The following is a 23,350-nucleotide window of genomic DNA, read 5'->3' as shown; positions in this document are numbered from 1 at the left end:
GGGATTTTGCCTCTTATAACTTACAACACTATTATAAGTGTAATTGCTTGAAATTCTAGCTAAATCTGTCTCCAACCCTACCACTTATCCTGACAAGATCATAACCTTTTAATTCATCTTCCTGGATCAAAGAGCGGCCTATTTGGAAGATGGTCAAGACTGATTGTGGTCATAAGCTGCATATTGCAATAAGTGTCAACACCCAATGTGTAACATGCCTAAAAGTAGTGCTCAAAGTGAAAATACATTTCTGCAAAAAGTTTATAGGTAATTGAAATTAGAGGTGTGGTCTTATCGCAGTACGGACATTACCACATCCCCCAGACACAAGCATTAATGCTTCTAAAGATCTAGGCCCCTTCCCATGGCAAATGTCGGTTGGAATGGTGTAAAGAACACCGCCATTATACTCTGGAGCAGGGGAGGCGTGTTCTCTGGAGTGACAGATCACACTTCTCTAGCAGGATGCCAGGAGAGCACTTCCTGTCAAATGAGTACTGCCAGCTATAAAGTTTGTTGGAGGAGAAATAATGGACTGGGGCTATATATACAATGATTTTCTAGAGATTTGTGTGCTTTCAACTTTATGGCAACTGTTTGGGGAAGGCCCCACCCCTGCCTCTCCCTTCCCCGTGCACAGCAATGTCCATTAAAAAATAGTTTGCTGAGTTATGTGTAAAAGAATTTGACTGGTCTGCACAGAGCCCTGACCTAAAACCCCATCACTTTTCCAGATTTAGAAAACTAGGCCATATCACCAAACTTCTGCGCCCAATCTCACAAATGTTCTTACTTCTGCATGGATGTGAGTCCCTAAACCCATGTCCCAAAATCCGTCGGAAAGCTTTCCCATAGCAACAGAGGGGGGGAATTATCTCCATAATAATGCTCTTGTAGTCTATGTGAGTAGGAATCATTTTGGCTAGTTGAATCCCATTGAAAGTTCTTGTCAGTTATTTATTCATTCATGGAGGTTTTGGCTGCCTGAGACTGTGCTTGGCAAACCAGACTGCACTCCTAGGGAGTGATACATAGATTCAATGAGTCACATTACCTCACTGCACCTAGTTCTCCAGACAGTTTTACATTTATTATGCTCATTACGGCATTACTGTATTGTTCCTTGTCAGATTTCCGGGTATCGCATGCACAATGGTTTGATAACCTGGTAACAGGTGTCTTTCCTGGATAAGAAATTTATGGTAGTTCCTATCACTGTGCATGTAGTCAAACTGCACGTATTCCTATATGGTACGCAATATGTCTATTTATGCAGCTAAGTGTGTTTAAGCTAATATGTAATGTGCATGTCTTCATGCATAAAAAGGGCTATGTTGTATATCATGATTGCTAATTCAATATACCCTGCAGCACAGTTATCCAACACTTAGGGGCATATTAACTAAAGTGTGAGTTTATAGAAGTGGAGGTGTTGCCCATAGCAACCAATCAGATTCTATTTATCTTTTATCTAGCACCTTCTAGAAGATGATAGCTAAAATCTGACTGGTTGCTATGGGCAACACCTCCACTTATATAAACCTACACTTTAGTATTCAATTCAGTGTGATTTGAATAGGGCTGGGAGGGAGATCCCAGAGCTATTGAATTCAGGGCCTGATTCAGACCTGCTCGCAAGCGCTATGCGCTCGCGAGCGGGTCGATGTTTGGCCACTGCGCATGCGAGACCCGGCTAGCGACGGGCGTTCCGTCGCTCTGGGGGTCTCACCAAAAGGGGGCGGCTGTTGATTTTGATCGACAGCTCGCACTGTTTTGGAGGCGTGGCCGGGGGGTGGCTTCACAAACGGAGGCGTTCTCAAGCGAACGCCTGCCGCTTGTGGGCGGCCCCACTGACATCTTCATTTGGGGCTTGCGGCCACGAGACCCTACCACAAGGGTCTCGTCGCAAGCCCGATGATCGCGATGGTCTTCACCATCGCGACCATCATCCTAGCCACTCGCAATAGCTGTGGGTGGTCACCCACAGCTATGCGAGCAGCCAGGAGGCCGCACTAAAAAAAAAAAAAAAAACACCCTGATTCAGAGCGAGCACTCTATCAGAGCGTCCGGCTCTGAATCAGGGCTTCAGTGTGATGTTTACTCGGACAGGAAGGAGTAGAGTTGGCGAATGCTGGTTCTCGCGACTTACCCTGGGTGTTTAGTCGCGAGAACCAGCATTTACTGGCCGCGAGGCTGTTAGCACCACGCTAAGCTGGAAATCAGCCTCGCAGCTGGCACTTTAGTCGGAAAACATTAGTCCGACTAAACAGCGATTTAAATTGAATAGCTCCGGGAGCTCCCTCCTGGCGCTATTCAATTCACGCTGGATTGAATCGCCCCCTTAGAATTTTAGTGTTACAGCAAAATACTTTTATTAATTACTTGTACTAGATAGTGTTTAAAAATACATATTTTTAACATGAGCGCTGAAATTCAAACATGAGCTACAAATTTGAAAGTTTGAATTGCAGTCTATTACTACCATATTTGTTACATACTTACTTGCTTTCCCGGAACAATAGTGAGATGCCAATATTCTGGGGAGTCGGTGGGGACTTCCAGGAGATCAGGTCACCCTTCCGAATCCCACCTACATCCCTGCGAAATGGGGAGGTTTGTAACATTGCGTTATAGTGTGATTTGCGTCGCCTTGCACTGGCCAGTGGCATTTCACCTCTGGGTACTCCAGGAGGGAAAACGAAAAACAGTTGGTAAGTTTGCTGGGTGACATTCAAAATGAATGAAATTCCATTAAATTTTTTTAATTGTTCAAGTTAAGTTGTATACACACGGTACGATCTGTACCACCTACGACTTGAAAGATATCTTTCAGTGAAGTCATCCTGCCACATCTCTGAACAGGCAAAGTTGACAATATCGTGCAAGTTGGCCTGCATGTACGGACGATCATAGATATCGTTATCTTTTATCCGGGAACGCGCATTGTTGGTCGTTCACTGCATAAAAGTTAACGATATGAACGACATATCGTTGAACGATATCGTTATTGTTCATAGATATTGTACCGTGTGTACGCACCTTAAGCACTGCATTTGTTACTACAGTCATTCATTATACATGCACTTGAGAGCCTAAGTTTTTTAAATAAGAAGTTATATTTTTCCTTGCACTTATCAATACTAGGTACATGCTTGGCATCCTAGCAGTTAACTGAAGACTATTCAATACTTGGAAATACTAAAGTCACAGGACAGCCTGTGGAACAAAGTCCATCAGTGGCAACAAGAGTGTGTGAGGGTGTGTTTTAAAGTGTTACTGAGTACAGAGAGAACGTGCTGTATGTAAGCAACGCACAGACTATCATCTGCATGGAGCCTGCAGTCTGATTACAATAATACTGCGTTACTGAAGTAACTAATACCCCTTTTCCACCTAAATTCCGGGTCTGACCCGGAGTTGGAACAAAGTTCCTATCCGGATCAGACCCGGAATTTTGCACCGCAGTCGGGTCTCACACCGCAGTCGGGTCTGCATAGACCCGGCTTTTGTGGAGTGAAAGTGGTCACTTGGAGATGACGTAATCTCCAAGCGCCACTGAAGCCGGACCAATCGGCCGCCTAGCAGCGCACTCCAGGTCATCGTGACCCGGAGTGCGCTGTTCTCACAGCAGGGTTTCACTGGCTACACCCGTGTTAAACCCTGCTAGTTACCTGGGTTGGATTGCCGGGTCACTCGACCCGGCGATCCAACTCTCTCCCCTTTTACACCAGGGAGCTGCCCGGGTTAACCCTTCAAAAACCCGGTTTTTAGCTCCGGTGTAAAAGGGGTATAAAAGAGAATGCATATTTGCTATATGTGAGCTATAATTTCCCAGTTTGGGCATATTATATTAAGTTTACATTTATCCTACCTTTTAATAAAGACTTTATTCAATATATGACATGTTCTTATTAGGGATGTGCAGGCTCGGATAGGTTCGAGTTTGCACGTTGAGTTCGGATTTTTCCCTCCAAAAAAACGGAACTCAGAAAGAGGCTAAACGTCATCTTACATGGACGAACATCATCATTCCTGGACTTTTGTCCAGGAATGATGATGTTCGTCCATGTAAGATGACGTTTAGCCTCTTTCTGAGTTCCGTTTTTTTGGAGGGAAAAATCCGAACTCAACGTGCAAACTCGAACCTATCCGAGCCTGCACATCCCTAGTTCTTATAGCAATTGCTTCTGTATCTCACATTAACCGATCACAGGAGTCTGATTTCCCACAAGGAAATGTGTTATCAAATAACCACAGTTGTCATGTAATGAGCGGGTGCCACAATATTGGGGGTATATTTTAGTTATCTAAAATACTGATTAAACTAAATAATTCAAGTAGAAAACCTGGTAAAAGGAACCAGTAAGACCCTGCATTATTACGAGCAGCCTGTGAAAGGCCAGTTCTACTTACAACTTGCAGGAACCAGATGCTGTTTAATAGGCAGAACTAGAACTAGCCTGTAATTAGACACAAACGACATTTTCAGAACTGTTCTGCAGACTATTTGCCTTGTTTGGCTGCAGAATTTGGCATAGAAAGTTTTATTCCCACATATTTAGTTAGCGCTGGTTTAACATGAAGCTGTCATTTTTTTCTAGCTTGTCCTTCTATTACAGTCATCCCTTTTTAGAAATGTCTTTTTAAAGGAGGCTTTCATGGCTGCAGAAACTCTCCGCTTGAACGTATTTGTGTATCTGCTCTCAAGATTGCTGTCAGTGAGAGAGTTAGTAGGGATGAGCACTTCCTCTGTGTCCACTAAAATGATTCACGTCAAATTTGGCCACCAGTTTGCTTAAACATTTAAAACACTAGGGAGGAATTAAGGGCCTGATTCAGACCCGCTCACAAGCTGGTCGATGTTGGCCCAGTGCGCATGCGCACAACGGATGCGGCTCCGTCGTGCGCTTGCACGAGACCCGGATAGCGACGGGCAAGCCGTCGCTCCGGGTCTCGCTACAAAGAGGACGTGCTGTCGATGTTGAGTGACAGCACGCCCCCTTTTGGTGGGCGTGTCGGGGGCGTGACTGCCAGACGGAGGCGTTCCCATGGGAACGCCTACCGTCTGGGTCCGGCCCCCACTGACATCACTAGTGATGTCAGTGGGAGTGATTTTGGCTCTGATAGAGCCAAAATCACTCCAGGGCTTGCGGTCACCGAGACCCTACCGCAGGGTCTCGTCGCAAGCCCGATGGTCTTGACCATCGCGACCATCATCATGGACGCTCGCATAAGCTGTGGGTGGTAACCCGCAGCTATGCGAGCGTCCAAGAGGCCGCTCCAATGTTGGGTAGGTGGGCCCTGATTCAGAGCGAGCGCTCTGGTCAGAGCGTCCGGCTCTGAATCAGGCCCTAAGTTCCTAGCGATGAGCTAGCGGACATCTCGTTTCGGACGTTCCCGTCCTTCGCCAGGAGCATCCTGACAAAGGACAGGAATTTCCGAAAAACATTTAGCTGGTGATTGCATTGTTGGACGCTGAGACTGGGGAAGCTGTGGATTAAGTGAGGTATCGTTTGGTGTCCAGCACCTCCATTCTTCACTGGTTTACATCCTAAAAAACCACTGGTACCCCTATCCTGTTGTTCCCTTTATGCTGCATCATATTGGCAATGCTATATGCTGATTTTATTCTTGAGAATGTGAGTGTATCCTGTTAATACATATTGATTACGTTTACAACAGTATTGCACCATTTTTGGTATTTTGTTCTTTTGATATATTCAACACAAAGGAACCCCTTTGTGCCGCAAAGAACCGAACTGAAAAAAACAAAGAAAAAGTTTCCCTTGGAGGACTTCCTTGTGAATTGTGGTTTATGTGGAATTAAAAGTGTAAGAGAGATTTATGTTTTTATGACAGTGCCAGGGGAGAAAACTTTATTGGTGAATTGTTTGTTTAAAGAGAAAAAGTGAGGAATCTCAAGTTTTTCCCAGGCTGCAGTCATTTTGCACATACTTGGAACATTTTAAAATTAATACTATTTCTAATGTTAGGTTGCAATGTGCTGTGTACTAGAAAGTACTTAACATATTTTCTTCAAGGGTTCAGTTATTATAATACAGATGTGTCCACTTGCATCTTACCTCTGTGCACTACAAGTCACGTTAAACAACGCGTGAGCGCTGTGCGAGACTGTAGCGCCAAGCGGATTTTTATGCAACTTTTTACCTTTTAAGTGCGTGTTATTTGCGATGGGAATAGGGCACACAAGCAGCGTCTGTGACACTGTAAAGTAGCATATCACATGCAGATACACCCGCAGTCAGTGCCGGCCCTAACCAGTTTCATGCCTTAGGCAAGATTTTGGGTGGTGCCCCCTAGCACCGTCGCTAGTCCCGCCTCTGACCCAGCACCCCTCTCCCAGCACAGCACCCATCAACCAGCAGTACAGATCACAACGGCAGCCAGCAACATCCATCACTCCTCACCCATTGCAATCCTCATCCCAGGGGTTTCCAACCACGTTCCTCAAGGCACACTAACAGTCCAGGTTTTAAGGATAACCATACTTGAACACAGCTGACTTAATTAGCACCTCAGTTATTTTGACTTAACTATCCATGCTTAACCATGGATATCACTAACACCAGGATTGTGCCTTGAAGACCGAGGTTGGGAATCACTGCCTCATCCACAGAGCTGTAACTAGACCTTTTGGTGTTCTGTGCCAGCAGACAGGCCCAGCTTGCTGGACTCCGCAAAGGTCCACGGGAGGAGGAGCTGCTGCAGCTGGGCATGCCCAGCCACCCTCCAGAGGCCAGTTTTTGTTACTGCCTGCTGCCCCCACTGTCTCTTTGTTACTCCCCACTACTGCCCGATCAGAACTGAGCTGAGTGCACCGATCACTGTAGGACAACAAGAGCAGATGCCCCCTCCGCCTGCCCTGGTCTCGCCACTGTCAAGCTGAGCTGGTCCTAGGCTTGGAATGCATTCCCCTAGGCATTTGCCTAGTTTGCCTATGCCTAGGGCTGGCTCTGCCCACAGACGCACACAGGATATAGCTATGCTGCATATCATTTTAATCAGCAGAAGCTGCGTTTTTGCATCATTTTGCGAATAAGACTCATCTGAAGGTAAAAAGTTGCATAAAAAGATGCTCAGCACTACTGAATCACGCCATGGCATGTCGCGACTAGATGAGCTGTTTAACAAGGAAGTAAGATGTCTGTGGACTCATCTGTATGTTTATCCCAAAATAAGCTTGTAATGTCTGTGTACCGTTCAGACGCAGCTAATGTGTACATATCCAGTACCTTCAGTTTGGAACAGACTTATTCTGGCCATCAGTCTGCCTCCAATAAGGTTAGCACCTACAGCCTTTACCGGGCCTCATGTGTAACGATTTAAGGTCTGTGTTATCACTGTTGTAGATATAAAGAACAAGGAATTGAAGAACTGCTAAAAACATTACATCATAATGTACTTTGTTACGCTTTGCTCCCAACTCCGAATCTGCCCCATGATGATGAAGGTGTGAACATTGAACATTGGTGTGTTGTGTGTGCTTTATTTTATTATTTTCCTCTATTTCTGTGTACAGGCTTTTCTATACCCCATAGGCATCTTCTCCTGTGAGGTTCTGCACACATGAAGAAGAGGCCTTTCTAATTACTGTTTGTGTCAATATTATTTTGTACTTCTGCTTTGTTTAGTTTTGTAGATAACCATAACAATTATAAAGACATTTAAATCGTCATTAGAAAAGCTATACAATACCATCAGGTTTTTAGACATAGTGTATGCGTAACACCAAGGAAGTCTTGCAAATGAGAGTAAATCCATTATAGGTTCGGAGGTATTGGGGGGGGACAGGAGGAATGGGCAAGCTGACTTGGAAAAGAGCTACTAGTAAAACAAAGCAATATGCCAAAGGAAGCTGTTCCCCCACAGCGGGTGCCACAATTTGCTGTGGCAGTAAAATGGTTATGTGCACATACTACTCTGTAAGTATTGTTGCCACATTGGGGACTAGTAGAGATTGAGATCTCACACTTAACCACTTATGCATGAGTTTGTCAGGCTGAGGTTTAATGTATAGAAGTATCTCCGGTTGATTTCCTCTTCCTTGGGAGGCTCATGTGAGTGGTAGTAGGTACAGTGGTCTCTATTTGCTTTATATGGGGTTTGATTCCAGTTGGGGTAATTTAAAACATCAGTTATACTACAGAGTGGATCTGAACATCTAGTAAACATATGACATCAGTAATAGAGTGTAAATATCACAGTGCTATTGCTCAGTTCCAGTGGGGGTAACACTAATCCGCCATAGAGGTACAGAATTTCTTTCCTCTGAGAAAATGAATAGTGGACAAGTGTTGATATGTTAACAGCCACTGTATTGAGATGAACATCGGGAGCTAGGATCTGTCTGGTAGGCATGGATGAAAATGTAGGTAGGGGTTTGGGTCAATGGTGGGTTAGTGGTGTGTGGCAATGTTTTTTTTTTTTTAAAGTCTAAAAACTCATATACTCTGTCGAATCAACATTAGACTTCTGCTTTCTCAAATATTGTCACCCACTATCAGTATGTTACTGTATTCTAAATGAGTAAGACGTATGTCATAGTTAGCCATTTTATTCCATTGTTCCATCGCACCTGGTGCCATGCCTTCTCCAACCAAAGGGGCACTCATGGGAATATCTAGTGTTAGCCGGTGTTGTGTTCAGCACCACCAGGAGGAACTTGTATTACTATGCGCAGCATGCCGCCAGAGAGGATTATGTATGAGTGGCACATTGTCAGAGGCTGTAAAGTATAGCAGGGCTGAAGGGAAGATTATTTTTCATTTACTGTAAAAGTTGTAGCAAATCCAGCTATAAACAAGCAGCACAGCAGGAAAGCAATTACTGAAAGACTGGTTGATGATAAGGTCTCCCATGCAGAAGCATGTGGGCCTAGTCACTTGTGATCATAAGGGGAATAAACAGAGAAAAGCAAAAAAAGAACTATAGTTTTGATAACTTTTTTTTATCACATTTGATAGGGCTTGATAAATTGGTTCTACTGTTATTTAACTATAGAGAATCTCTCTATCCAGCTTTAACAAATACATTTTCAACAGATAATAAATTACTAAAAAAATATAAAGAACAATGAAAAATGACATTAAATAAAAGTCTGATGCTGACTTAAGTCCTCATTCACCATCACTTGCACGCTTATGCACATGCCAGCTGTTTGGTGACCACAGCCGGGAACCAGAAGGCACAGTGAGGAGATGCCATGTTGTCCTGCCTTATCGAGAGTCTGTGAGGCCTTCCATTATTTCAGGAGAATAAGCCACCTTCCCCTCAGAACTCTTTAGCCCACTTCCACTAGACAATCTCATCTCTATGGAATCACCGGTCCCATTTTCTTCAGTCAATACCACACACACACACCTTTCACCCCCTCAAAATATATATTTCATCAGTCACATCACCCTACAGGACTCATCACTACCATTCTTCCAGTCACTCCTCTCTATGCAATACTTTCATTAGTTACTCCGTCCTTCTCCACGAGATTTGTCACTGAAATTCCTCCTTTAGCTGCTCCCCACTCTTAAAGAAATACATGCCGCACTTCCTCTTGCTTCTTTCTACAAGACTCTTTTCCAGACACCACAATCCTAGTTGCCAGGCAGTATACACTACCGGTCTTCTTCCGGGAGCTTAGCCAAGTTTCGTGGGAGTTTGGGAGGTTTCCCAATATCCAAGAGTCTCCCAGATATTCTGGACAGAATGATGTATTACAAGCTTTTGGCAGTAGGTGGCATGATACTGTAGTTAAAGATGCTGAGCACTTAGGAAAGCACTTGGAAAAGGAAGATGGTCTATTTTTTTTTTTTTGTGGTTTTATTTGTTAACTGCATCCTGAGTAAAGTTGGTGGATGGAACTAATCTCTCTCTTTAGGGGAGATACATTAAAAGTTCTAACCAGAAGTGGACAAATGAAGAAATTACTAATAGTAACAACCAATGAGCTTCTACCTATCATTTTACAGAATGTACTTGATAAATGCTAGCTAGAAGCTGATTGCTTGCTATGGGCAACTTCTCTATTTGTCCACTTCTCCACTCTTTAGCAGGATGAATACATCCCCCCCCCCTATGTGTTCTGATGACCTCAGTAGGCAGCTATGCTTTATAGATAGTGTTGGCTTAGTCAGTTAATAAGGAAAGGTAGAAAACTGCTATTTGAGCCTTTTCATTACAGATATTTTTCCTTGACTTGTTATAAGTATTGCTACTCATATGAGACAAGATGGATTCTTATTCAGTAAGCCAAATACGTTTAAATGGGTACCGGTTAAGATAGGAGGCTCTGCTACAGCGGCACTTAATGTACTGTGCATGCTGCATAAGTAGCCCCTTAGCTCAGTCCGGGGTGAGGAAGGTTCAGCTACTGGCCAGCTCCATTGACTCTGTGACCGGATGACCTAGCCTCCCGCCAAGCGGCCACAGATTAGTTTTGATCCCACTCGATCTTGGAGTATAAGGGATTCCCTCTTACCATCAGCAAACACCTTTTACTGACTTCGCCCTCTGCACCGTGGACGGGTAACACACTGCCACCGCCAAACTCCTACAGTCGGAGCTTGGAACCGCTTATATCCACCCAGGCACCTGGAACCACTTCTGCGTGTGCATAGACAAGCTGCAGCTACACCTCCTGATTTGTGTCGGCTGATATCCACTGATCCCTTGCAATGGACCAGGATCTACATGGTAGCAATTCTGTTGTCGCAGGATTCAGATACAGTCGTTGTAAAGGCAAGATGTTTATTGCTTATATAGTCTTCAAAAAGACTCTTCCCCTTGGTTTAGAGGGTACAGCATACAGTTGTTCACAGCAGTAAAATACTTCATGATGTTCAAAAAGAAACACACAAACCAGACTCGCCCTGTGGTTTTTACCCAATCAAATGAAGTGCATGTGCCTTTCATGCCCAAGGCATGCACACCTTTATCATTGTCCCTGATGGACAGTGGGGAGCAGTCACTCCTCTGTGCTTAAGCCCTCCCACAGGGCTCGTCAACACTCAGGTGCCGTCATGTCTGGGATGAAAAAAGTTCCCTCCAAAACGTACTTTGAGGAATCTGCTAAGGCACCAAGCGTGCCACCTAAGGTCCCCAGGAAGGGTTTCCTGGCCATGGAGGGGGAAGCTCTTTGGAGCTCCCTGAAAATAATTAGCTGGCTGCATTGCACCTTCTCATACCACGTTCAGAGATGAGGCTGCATGGGGAGACAGTCCGTGTTCCTGGATCCCCTGGCCTTCCAAGGAACAGAGGTAAATGCAAGTTAACTTTGTTTTTTAAATATACATTTAAAACCTTTCAAATATAAATGCATTACATGTTAACATTTCTATATACATTTGGTGTGCCTGCAGCACAAGTTTTTAAAACACATTTTATTATATATGTTCACTTTTGTAATACTAGTCCCAGTACCCAGCACTGGGACTCTAGCCATTTTACTGCTGGCGGTACTGGGAGCTACTCTCCCAGACCCCAGCACACACAGTGTTCAGTTCTGGGCTCCCCTAGCCCTACAGTCTGGGACTGCTGAGGTTAACATCCTGAATCGCTGCAGCCGTTGGACTCAGTCTCGGCTGCAGCGTTCAGCTGTTCCCCCTCAGTACTGGGCTGCAGCTCACCTGGCCGCCCTCTTCCGCACTAGGGTGTTGGGAGTTCCCAGTCCCCAGCATGCGGTCACTCTGTCTTTTGGAGTGCTGGGTGCAATCTAAGCGGTCGGCACAGAGCCATGCAGTCCTGTGACCGATTCCTGCATCGCCGCACTGTGGAGCTGGGGTGGCAGGAGCTAGGCTCCCGGTCCCCAGCAAGGAGCACACAGCAACTCCTTACCTCTAGTCCTCCCCGGTGCGCTGCCGCTGGAGAGGGTCCAGACCGCGTCAGATCATACATTTAAAATAAATGTTTACACCCAAAAATGGAGCCTAGCACCTATATGTCCTTTTAAAAATAGCGCCGCAGCATGATGGTTAACCTCTTCAGTGCCGCAGTGGCCACTTTACCCACGTGTGCCTGGTCTCCGGCCACAAACTTAAAGCCCCCATACACGGTGCGATGCAAAAGGGGATCCATTGTCCGACATAGCGGGCGGTCCGCACACACTGTGCGATTGGGTGGCCAACCGCCAGATATGCCGGCTCCCCCCTCTCTCACACGCATAGCAATTCATGGGATCGCACATCGCATCCCCTGATCTTATGGTTCTGCAGAAAGATCAGGGGGTGCGATGTACAACCCCATGGGAGCTCGCTCGGCCCGACATCAGGGCCATACACGGTGCGATATAGCAGGCAAATCGCACCAATCAGTCGGATTGCCTGCTTTATCGCCCCGTGAATGGGGGCCTTAAGTCTGGTAACCTCTGCTGTTTTACAATTTGAAATTTAATGGTCAAATATGGTAAGGGGTAGGCATGGAAGTTCTATTTAAGGATGGAGGATTGTAATCAGCACTGCCATTAATGTCATTCACTATGTCTTGCTTCACTGAAGCCATTGGTGTCTACCAAACCATAATGTATAATTGTGCTTTTGGCACTGGTAACAATTTGCTTTTGGATGCAGAAGGCGAGTTAAGAGTGCACGCATTGCACCCTGGTTATGGAGAAGCATATTAATGATGCATGCATTGGGTTGTAAAGTAAGCTACAGGGTGGACTTGCAGCTGGATCTTCACTGTTTTTGAAAAACATATAGTTGGACTTGCCTTACCGCTTAGATTGCCTTGATCTGTACATGTGCTTTGTTTGTTGTTGCCAGCTATGTTTTATGGAACTTCACAGTATAATTGGCAAATATGGAGCAGTTCAGCCAGTTGCTAGAAGGCATTTTATAAGTGGGTTCTTGGTTAGTTATGGGGAGCCTCTCCTATATAGATACATTTATTGGTTTATCTTTTATTTAAGAGGCTTCCTTGTACTGTTAGACAGAATCGTGTAGGGAGGCTTCTCGTATCAATCATTCATACAGTAATTTATTGTGGAAATCTTGACAGAAATCACCACCTACTGATCATCTTCAACTGGTTTGTCTATCGGGGCATGGGGGGTACTTGACAAATGCATGAAATCATAGCACCTTCAAGCATCAAACTTTTATACAAGATTTTACACACGTGCAGTTTTAATTATTTTTTTTTTAGTAAAGATATGACATTACTACACCTTGCATTAATCTCTGCTTTCTTCCTAGGAATTATTGAGGGAATAATTTGGCTACTTCAGAAATGTGGGATTACTAACCAAATTTTTTATTATTATTATTTATTATAATTCATAATAATATTAATATTTTTCCTCTGTGGGCCTTCTAGGCATTCTCTTAAGTCTCATTAATACCTAGAAGCATATTAGTTCATTCATATTTTAATTAAAATAAGAGTTAATATACTTTGATGCTTCTATAACTTTAATATGTTATATAGCTTTATTATTAGCATTATTATTATTAACAGTTTCTTATATACCCCAGCATATTCCGTTGTGCTTTACAATTGGAAACAATATTATTAGAACAAAACTGGATAATAACAGACAGACATAGAGTAAGAGGGCAAGCTTACAATCTATAGGGAAATAGGCATTGATACACAAGGATAGGTGCTACTTATTGCATATTGGTTCAGCCAGAAGGCAGAGATTCTTGGTGGGCTGTATGATCCAGTCACACAGGAATGTTGGCCTAAGGTTAGGAGGATGTGAAAGTGAAAAAAGAAAATTAATTAGATAGTGAAGCTATGACTGTTATGTGGGCTGTTCGGGAATCTGATAAGCTTGTCTGAAGAGGTGAGTTTTCAGGGAATGCTTGGAGACTAGCGGAAAGTCTTTTTGTGCATGGTAGGGCATTCAACAGACTGGGTGCAGCCCCCAAAAAGTAATGTAACCATGCATGGGAGCAAGTAATGTGGATGAGAGATGAAGATCTTGTGCAGAGCGGAGAGGTCGGGTTAGGAGATATTTTGAGAAGAATGAAGAGATGTATGTTGGAGTTGTGTGGTTAATAGCCTTATGTGTAAGTAAAAGTACTTTATATTGAATTTCAGTAGCAAACCAGATGCCAATGGAGGGACTGACAGAGCAGATCAGCAGACGAATAATGTTTGGTGAGGATAATCAACCTCGCAGCTGCATTCAAAGTGTATTGTAGCAGCAAGAGTCTTTTTTTTTGGGAAGACCAGTAAGGAGACTATTGTAATAGTCAATGCGGGAAATAATGAGTGCATGGATTAGAATTTTTGCAGTGTCTTGTGTAAGATATGGCTACATTTTGGATGTTTTTTTTAGATGTATGTAACGTATTGAGACAGATTGAATTTGGGAACAAAGGAAATTTCAGAGTCAAGGATAATACCTAGGAAGCAAGCTTGTGGTGTAGGGTTGATTGTTGAGTTATCAACAGTGATAGAGATGTCAGGTTGATAACTACTATTGGCCAGTGGAAATGTAGTTCATTATGTTTTGGAAATATTAAGTTTGAGGTGGTGAGATGACATACAAGTTGAAATGGCAGAAAGACATTCAGTGACACAGAAAGACATTCAGTGACACGTACCAATACAGATGGTGACAAATCAGGGGAGGATAAGTAGATTTGAGTATCATCTGTGTACAGATGATACTAAAATTTGAAAGAGCTGAGAGCAAGTTTGCCAAGAGAGATGGTATAGATTGAGATTGAGCCTAAGACTGAGCTTTGCGGTACTCCAACTTATACAGGTAGCGAAGAGAAGGCAGAATCAGAAAACCGAGCAGTGAAAGAGCGATTTGTTAGGTAGGATGAGAACCATGAAAGAGCTGTGTCCTGAAGACTTAGGGATTGTAGTGTTTGTATGAGAAGAGAGGAGATAAGTGTCAAAAGCAGCGGAGAGATCTAGAAGAATAAGAAGTGAGTAATGGTCTTTAGACTTGGCAGTGACCAGGTCATTCACTACCTTAGTCAGTGCTGTCTCTGTAGAGTGTTGGGAATGAAAGCCTGAGTGAAGTAGGTCCAAATAAGTAATGTGAGTTAAGAAAGTGTGTGAGGCAAGTTTAGGCAAGTCTCTCCAGTAGCTTGGAGGGGCATGGGAGATGGGATGGTAATTTGAGAGAGAGTTAGGGTCAGAATTTTTTTTTTTTTTCAGAATAGGAGTAATCACTGCATGCTTAAAAAGTGATCGAAAGATACCAGTAGAAAGAGAGAGATTACATATTTTAGTTAAGTTGGGATGAGCACATGAGACAGCTTTACTGATTTGTGAGGGTATAGGATCAAGAGGAGAGGTAGTAGAGTAGGAGGATGAGAAGAGTGTAGATACATCATTTTCGCTTATGGGGTCAAATTAAGAGAATGTGCCAGAGTATTCAGGTAGGGATTTGAGCAGGTTACTGCCTAAGGAAGAGCCCACCATGTCATTTCGGATCTTATTAATCTAGTCCTTGAAATAGTAAGCAAGATATTGTGCACTGATAGTAGCAGGTGGGTTGGGTGAGGGAGGGGTAAGAAGTTATTTAAATATATTATAAAGTTGCTTGGGGTTAGAGATGAGAGATTGGAAATATGTCTGTTTGGCAGTGTTACTCCATTGACGTTCTACTTTAAGTATGAGAGTTTTTGTAGGTGTCTTGTTAATTTAGAATGCCATTGTTAACATCTAAGTCTATGTGGAGTGTGATAGCTAGCTGGAGACACTTCATTGAGGGCTATTTTTAGAGTCTGGTTCAGGTGTGATATAACAGTCTCAGGAGAAGTGAATAGAAATTGGTGAGAGTAGTTGTTGTAGAGAGGTGGATAGTTGTTGAAATTTAATAGCATTAATATTTTTGCGGGTTTAAGGAGGTTTGCTTGATTTCAATTACATTGTTGTTGACGCAATGGAGGAGAATGTACAGGTGCAAAGCTTGTGATCTGAGAGAGGGAAAGAAGCATTAGTGAATTCAGAAACTGAGCATAGTTGGGTGAATACAAGATCAAGGCAGTGGCCCTCCTGATGAGTAGAGGAGTCAGTCCATTGGAAGAGGCAGAGAGAGGAAGTTAAAGATAAGTTTGGAGGCATGAGGAGATTGTGGACTGTCAATACGGATATTGAAATCACCCATGATGATGGTGAAGATGTCAGAGGATATGAAGTGAGGGAGCCAGGCAGAAAAATGTTCCAGAAATTGTTGGGGTGACCCAGGTGGGTGATAGATAGGAGCAATGTGCACAGAGAAAGGGGTGAAAATCCTGATAGAATGTACTGTACATTTCAGTATGGAAGAAATAGACATTTTTCATTGAGAGAAAGGCTGTGCACCCTCCCACAAGGCAGGGAACCCATCCTGAATCATACTTGCCAACTTTTTGAAAAGCATTTCAGGAATATTGTGAAAGCAACAACCTATGCGCGCTGCGCTGAAGATGGCGTGTACTGCTCCATCTGGGAGGTGTGTCGCAAAATTGACTTCTATTCAGCTGTGCATTAAAAATGTGCTGTACTCTATTTTTTAGCATCTTAAATGACCACCTCTAGCACTCTCTCCCTTTCTCCAGGTACATGCAATTTGTCACACAAGCCCTGTAATGGAGCACACATCGCCGATTAATCATAACACTTTCTTGGGCACAAATCACCTGTATTTCATCACACATCAGTGTGCTGGAGAGTGTTGGCCATTTTTTTTGTAACACAGCTTCTTTATTCTTCTTCCTGTGTTTTCTCCATGGTGGTTGGAGAGTGATGACATCATCACTGAGTTAGCAATTAAATGTGACTTTCTCTCATTTAAATCTTATCCTGCAGAACAAATCTTGTATTTGCTTGTGAGTGCACCAGAGCAGTAACTAGGGTAGTGCGACCAGTGCCATGGCACAGGGCACCGCAGGGCAGGGGGCGCTGTTTGGGCGTGTCACTTTTACTGTTTATTGTCATTCTCGATTGTAGCTTCCTCTTCTTTTATCCCCAACATCTCCTGGCGTCCCCTATCTCTTCCCTGGCCCTTCCCCATAGGGCCATGGCCCTTTTTCAGGTGCACTATCTTATGTCCCTATTTAAAAAATGGGGTGGGGGGGAACCAATGTTCTCTCTGGCACAGGGCACCAAAAAGTCTACTTACGGCTCTAGAGTGCACACATTCGTCTAATTGACACTGACACAAATGTTACCGATTTGACAAACTAGTCCCATTGACGTTTTGGATCAAACTTTTACACTCCTTACAGACGTCACCATTTTGGCCCATGCAAGTTAATTTAAATAGTATACCTAATTATGGCATTAATAGAAAGTATCCAGTAGGTACAGTTATTGCCTAACAGTCACTTGGTTATATGTACATGATTCTTCAGCTTTAGAATTGCCTAGACGTATTGCTGCACCAAAACCAGGAGCTCTAGTCTCTCTGAGCTTCAGCACAATACATATTATTATTCCCTAATCTCTCCTTTGTTCCACACTCCACAGGAGCTCCCCCTTTTTCTCCACTGTGAATGTGCCTGGTGCTTTTGGCCATCCACCCTGATCCTTTCTGCTCTTATGAGCCTATGATAAGCTGGAGCTCCTTTCTAAAAGCCTGATGCCTGAAGTGGAGAACAAAAGTCTGAGTGAAAAGGGATGTTCAGCCTGTGATTATTTTGTGGAAAGTAAATAATGGAGAAAATTAAGCACAATTATTGTAGAGGGTGATAAATGCAGCTTTAGACATGACTGTCTCGCAACAAGTACTTACTGGTGTCTACCTAGCAGCATAAAGCTTTTCTGTAACCATATAGGCTGGTTCTATCAGCTTTATGAGATGTGGTTCAGTGGTCAAGTGCACTGGCTTAAAAAAAACAATTAAACTGGACCTGTTGGCGGTCACAAAAGTGATTCTCTTTGTGAGGTTGGAAAAGTTACTTTGTTTCTATTTGGTCTATTTACTAGTATGTGTGATAAATACACTTTCTATGTGTGCTTCTTGCGGCAATAGAAAATAAAGTAAAACCGTGGTATAGTTCCATTTTACGCCCTCTCTAGTTGCTGCTAATAATCACTAGAAAATAAGGGGGTCATTCAGACCCGCTCGTGAGCGGCAGTACGCTCGCAAGCGGGTCGATGTTCCCCCACTGCGCATGCGCAAGACGGAGGGAGCTCCGTCGTGCGCATGCGCGAGACCCGGCGAGCGACGGGCTCTCCATCGCTCTGGGTCTCGCACCAAAGGGGGCGTGCTGTCGATGTTGATTGACAGCATGCCCCCTTTGGTGGGCGTGCCGGGGGCGTGCCTGCTGGGAACGCCTACCGTCTCAAGCCGGCCCCACTGACATCTGATAGAGCCAAAATCACTCCAGGGCTTACGGCAGCGAGACCCTACCGCGGGGTCTCCGTCGCAAGCCCGATGGGCGCGATGGTCAAGACCAAGCGGATACTTTTAAATGGCCATATGAGTTGTTGTAACAACTGTAATATTGTGATTTATACTCTTATTTAAGAGATACATTTTATTTATTCTTAATTTTTTATTGTATGTTTAAATAAATGTTGTTGATTATTTCTTGATTCAGAGAGGCTAAGGTGTTATTTATTTATTTATATCAATCAAGCACATGTCAGTATCCAGTCACAGTAGCGCAGTCTACTCCACTTTTTTCTACAATTACCATTCCAACCGGCTAGCTAGTCGGCTTGTTGAATGATAATCGTTTACTATATGGCCAGCTTAAGAGAATTGTGCCTAAAACAAATGTCCTCAATCATCAATGAATTGAAGCAATATTGAAAGATCCTGAAATATATTGCAGATTGACAAACTACTACAGAAAATGATTGATTCAAGTTATTGCTGCTAAAGGTTGTTATATAAGTCATTGAATCATGGGCTGTACTTCTTTTTTACACATGTCTTCATGTTGGCTAATTACCTAGTGAATAAACATTGAAAAATGAAACTCTGTTGTTGGTAGTTTTCATGAGCGATTAGATTGATAACATTTTAGGACTAGATGATTGTAAATTATATACTGAATTTAAAAACAGATATGAAAGTGGGTGGAGTTTCTTTCACATGACTGTAAATCTCATGATTCATAGATGCTTTTGTTCTAGATATGATAAATGTGCTGCTTCTTCTTTTTTTTTTTTACACTAGAAGTAGGTGTATGTGTGCAACTGCTTAAACATTTACCATAAGGGTTAATAACACATGGAAATTTTATCTGTGTTAAATGAAGTACCATATTTGATACAGCAAATAGATATGTATGTAAGCCTTTTCCGTCTTTACGCCTTCACCACAGCATACAATATACGTGTGGGACAGCACGGAGGGAACTTGCTCTGGTCATCTGGGGAAGGAGGGGCTTAAGAGAGGGAGAAAAAAAAGGAGGGCAGAGCCTTGACTCACTTGTTTCATAGCAACACAAAAGCCAGAGACACAATTTATACAAGTACTAGGCAACATCACTTAGAGAATTATATTTCCTCTGTCTGAGATGGAGGTCTGTGCTATCACATTTTCAGCAAGTCGAGCTCTGTGCTTTGTAATGCTCCTAATGGTACAAGTAGTGAAGACTAAGTATTCCTGTAAGAATGTGTTAGCAGAGACAGCGATCCCTTCAAAAACTGCAGATGTTCAGGAAGTAATGTATTAAAGTAAACTTCTTGATTTTAGCTATAGCTGCTTCCTCACCAGGAATGTCCGGTAGACTCCTGACTTCCCAGGGAGCAGACATTTCTCCTGCAGAACACTATTGTTATAAACCCTAGTGCTAATATATATATTAAAATAATAATATTGTTGTTAGTGTATTTCTACTAAGAGAACGTGAACAGCTGTTTCCTAAAGGGTAACCACGCCTTCATTAAAAAAAAAATGAATACAATCAATATGGACAGCGCTATAAACAATTTTAAAATAATGAGAAAGTGACCTCGTCATCATACAAAATTATAAACCACAAGTGCAGGCTTAATCTTGCCTACGTTTGAAAAAGCATTACAGGTAGGGATGGACATCGGAAGCAGCCGGGCTGCCGACATCAAATTAAGTGATGGTGATGGCTAATAGTCAGCGCATCAAAATCATTTGATGGTATAACCATTGATGTTTACAGTGGGCCTGATTCATATCCGATTGTTGCGGGTCTGCACATGCGCAGGACCTGTTCTCAGTATGTGCAGAACGGGTCCTGTGTGATCAGTCGCAGTCACCCCTTAGCTGCAGCATGTCATCGGGGGCGGCGACCAGGAACATCGTACAAATCGGGGGCATGCCATGCCCAGGGTCTGCGTCGTGGGATGCAGAGTGGTTCTGACGGGAAGGCTGGCTTACGCAGACTGGCCGATGACAGCAACCATTGCTATGGTGGTCCAAAGCAGCCTCTATGGATGCTGCAGTTGGATCGCAGATGCCAGCAAGTGGTGTCTATTTCCTACAGACACCTCCTGCGCATTTGCATTTTAGTTAGATGGTATTGCATAGCCGCTTTCCTGTGACTGTGGAGTACCGTCTATATCGGAATCAGGCCCTATGTGTGCATGCATTCAAGCAGTCGGAGATTCACGCATGCGCACATAAGCTGAGCTGTAGACATCACTTCCGGATGTCTACAGGGGATGTAGTCACTAACCCTGCGGTCGGGATGCCAGCGCTGAGAATACCGGCAGCAGAAACCCGACAGAAAGTATAAAGGTTAGGGGGAGGGTTAGGGTTAGGCACTAGGAGGAAGGTTACAGTTAGACCGTGGGGGGTGGTTAGGGTTAGGATGCGGGAAAGGTGGGTTAGGGTTATCGTACTTCCCTTTTAGGCATTGGGATTCTGACTATTGGGATGCTGCTGTCGGTATTCTGAACGCCGGCATCCCGACCGCCGGGATCCCGAAACCACAGTTGCTTTCAAGTTGTCAGCCATCAGATGGGCATCGGAAAGCTGCATCCGATGGCTGGCAACCATTGAATACTTGCAAGTGGTTGGGAAAAGTACTTCTTCCATTGGGTTGGGAACATTGATGGTTGCTAACTATTGGCTGCAGATGTCCGTACCTAATTACAGAGGGTTTGTGAAAGCAACACCTTTAAATGGCGAGGAAGAGGGCATGTTTTGCTCCATGCACTGAGAAGCCAATAACAACCCTAAATGACTGCCTAGCTGAGCTCCAGGAGTGGATGAGTGCCAGCTGGCTGTGACTGAACCCTGATAAAACAGAGGTCCTTATGATAAGTTACAGGACAAGACTGCAGCATAGCCAATTAACAGACAGAAGAAAGAATAAATCAGTACGGCGCTGTCTCTAAGCAGCTGGGTCAGACGGCAGATGTCAAGCTCCCAATAAATACAATAATGAATGAACCGCGCTAGTGGACTTAGTTAAAAAGGATATTGACACAATTGTTTACCAAATGGCAACATATGCATATACCCCATACATAAATATATATATATATATATAGGACAATGGGGGTCAATAGAAAATAAAGTAAAACCGTGGTATAGTTCCATTTTACGCCCTCTCTAGTTGCTGCTAATAATCACTAGAAAATAAGGGGGTCATTCAGACCCGCTCGTGAGCGGCAGTACGCTCGCAAGCGGGTCGATGTTCCCCACTGCGCATGCGCACGACGGAGGGAGCTCCGTCGTGCACATGCGCGAGAACCAGGGAGCGACGGGCTTTCCATCGCTCCGGGTCTCGCACCAAAGGGGGCGTGCTGTCGATGTTGATTGACAGCACGCCCCCTTTGGTGGGCGGCCGGGGGCGTGCCTGCCAGACGGAGGCGTTCCCATGGGAACGCCTACCATCTGAAGCCGGCCCCACTGATATCACTAGTGATGTCAGTGGGAGTGATTTTGGCTCTGATAGAGCCAAAATCACTCCAGGGCTTGTGGCAGGGAGACCCTACCGCAGGGTCTCCGTCGCAAGTCCGATGGTCGCGATGGTCAAGACCATCGCGACCATCATCATGGACGCTCGCTATAGCTGTGGGTGGTCACCCACAGCTATACGAGCGTCCAGGAGGCCGCTCCATTTTCATGGAGGAGGGCCCTGATTCAGAGCGTTCAGCTCTGAATCAGGCCCAATGTACGGCTTGGTTGAACACACAATAGTTATTTATTGCTGCATAATATAAAAAGTGCAAAATAGAATCAGACAAATAATTGATCTAGGGTGCATAAAAATATATGTATCTTGTTATTGAAATAAAAGTAATATGAACTGAAGAAAGTAGATCATTAGTAGCAAAGTCTGTTAAAAAGTCTCAATAAGACAATATACATCAACTCATTATAGTCACTGACCTCAATGGAACAATACAGGATAATGTCCAGCAAAAGAGTAATTACCAGCTTTCATGTGGGCAGTCACGTTCTGGTAATAGAGGCAAGATTTGGTGCAAACAATGTGATTCCAAGGTAGAAAGGTTGCTGGAGTGTTGGTGACAGACGGTAGAGAGTCCAAATGAGGTCCAAATAGTAAAGGTGGGGCGCAAAACGCGTTTCGATGTGGAATGACCCACACCTTCCTCAGTAGCAGTGTCCCCAATGTCCAGAGAAATGGCTATATATACCCTTAGGTTAATTGTGTCAATATCCTTTTTAACTACTAAGGGCCTGATTCAGACCCACTCGCGAGCGGCTGTCCGCTCGCAAGTGGGTCGATGTTATGCACTGAGCATGCGCACGACGGAGGGAGCTCCGTCGTGCGCATGCGTCAGACGCGACGAGCGAAGGAAAGTCCTTCGCTCGTTGTGTCCGATCAAAGGGGGCGTGCTGTCAATGTTGATTGACAGCACGCCCCTTTTGGTGGGCGTGCCGGGGCGTGCCTCCCTGACGGGGGCGTTCCCACGGGAACGCCTCCCGTCAGAAGCCGGCCCACTGACATCACTAGTGATGTCAGTGGGAGTGATTTTGGCTCTGATAGAGCCAAAATCACTCCGGAGCTTGCGGTTGAAAACCTCAACCGCAGGCTCCGGCTCGCAATTTCGATGGTCGCGATGGTCTCGACCATCGCGGCCATCACAAAGCACGCTCGTATAGCCTGTGGGTGGTGACCCACAGCTATACGAGCGTCCAGGAGGACGCTCCATGAAAATGGAGCCCGGCCCTCATTCAGAGCGTGCGGCTCTGAATGAGGGCCTAAGTCCACTAGCGCGGTTCATCTTAGTTATTCTTTCATTATAGCCAACTAACAGGACTTATGCTTGGGGGTTAAGAACTATAAAAGACTGAATATGTGCAGAATCTTGTTGTTGTCCTGGCTTGACAGTTAGTTATCAGCTACAATCAAATACTCATTCTTTCTTCTTCAGGGTCCATAGGCTCCACAGGGAGACCTTAGGGTGTAGGTGATCGGAACCAATCCAGGCACCATGCAGTTAAAGCTTTCAGCTCCCAGGATGCATTGGGTTCACT

Source organism: Taudactylus pleione, unplaced genomic scaffold (assembly GCF_031769625.1).
Source record: "Taudactylus pleione unplaced genomic scaffold, aTauple2 ptg000155l, whole genome shotgun sequence".
Classification (NCBI taxonomy): Eukaryota; Metazoa; Chordata; class Amphibia; order Anura; family Myobatrachidae; genus Taudactylus; species Taudactylus pleione.
Note: the sequence above shows the minus strand (reverse complement) of the source record.